The 1,450-nt window shown below is 44.1% G+C and overlaps 1 pseudogene; it reads left to right on the forward strand.

The window, feature by feature from the left end:
• Positions 1–656: 656 nt before the first annotated feature.
• Positions 657–770, forward strand: LOC145391511 (5S ribosomal RNA; annotated as a pseudogene).
• The last annotated feature ends 680 nt before the right edge of the window (positions 771–1,450 follow it).

Genomic DNA, 1,450 nt, shown 5'->3' on the forward strand with positions numbered 1-1,450 from the left:
GCGTGTGGCTTCCATTGCGATAAGCGTCTACTCACAATGGAAGTTAGGCGGTAGCTGTTGGTGGTGACGGGGAAACGGGGTTGCCGGATCGCAGCTGCCATATTGCCAAACTCCTCAATTTTAATTGCCAAATTCAGCTTTTCATAACCTAATTCGTGGAGCTGGTATTTATGCTTCACTAATTATATATACAAATGTGGATAAGTGTAATCACTCTCCTTATAATTGATAGCATGTTGATTGTTTTCTCGCTATCTAGGCTGGCAGATTGATTGGGGACAGCGGAGAGTCCACCATCTCCATCCTGTGTGTCCTCATGCATGTGAAGGGTCCGTTTGGTGGTGCATTGTTCTGATTCATTAGCGAACAAATTTTTCATTACCAAATTGGTCCACATTTGGTAATGAAAATTACCAAATGGCAACCCTGACAGGGGAGGGGGGGGAGGATGGAGGTGGTTGGGGGGCTGTGGTGTAAACAGCTGTTCGGTGCCTCGCAGCAATTTCAAATTAAGGGTGGGGAAAAAATCAGGTTTTGGGGGGATTTTTTTTCCTTTTTTTTGCCATTTTTGTGTTCTGAATGTCCAGGCCCACAATGTCCGGTGGGTGGGGTGTCCGGAAAGTGGGCGTCCAGATAGCATAAGGATTATATATATACAGTATGTATATACCACGTTGAGTACACCGCTTCCCGTCTGATCAGCGAAGTTAAGCAACGTTGGGTCTGGTTAGTACTTGGATGGGTGACCGCCTGGGAACACCAGATGCTGTTGGCATAACATTCTCCCTACGTGTCAAGTGGGGTTGGTGGAGGATTAGTACCCCTCCCTGTAAAACAATTAACTCTAAGCCCTTGGCCACCCCGTTTGGGATACATGGCGTCTGGCAATGAATGAATGAAATGTAATTGTAGATAAATATTATATTATATGTAGTCGTCACTGAGGTATTGTAACAGTGAGTTGATATGTAGGGATTTTATGAAAGAAGAATATGTTAGTTGTACTTGTCGTCGATGACCGGAGAAAGACAAAGATGAGTCTGTGATTTGATTGTACCGGTAGTTTGTTTTCTTCAAAAGGAATATCTCAAGAATAATATAGTGAGTGAGTCTCACAGAGCATAATGAGATGAGAGCTACTCGCTAACCTGTGTGCCTATCTTTCCCCATCGTGCCTCTCTATCTCTTAAAACCCTTTCTTTCTTCTCTCTCCTACCTCCTTCTGCCTGCTAACTCCTGTCCCGTATATGAGTGGTTGTGTCACGTGTAAGACATGGTTGAGTGGAACTTTTTCGATCCTGGGGACTTTCCGATCAGGCGTCACACTTGCTGTCTATTGCATTTCTGTGAAAGAATGTGTGAATGCCACTTCTTCCAGCCCCAGCCATGACTTTCATCCAACCTTTATATAACATATGTACGTTACTAGCTATTACGTAGTGTTCTGATA

Source organism: Coenobita brevimanus, chromosome 18 (genome assembly GCF_032717465.1).
Source record: "Coenobita brevimanus isolate Jiangsu-jjx chromosome 18, ASM3271746v2, whole genome shotgun sequence".
In the NCBI taxonomy this organism is placed as follows: domain Eukaryota; kingdom Metazoa; phylum Arthropoda; class Malacostraca; order Decapoda; family Coenobitidae; genus Coenobita; species Coenobita brevimanus.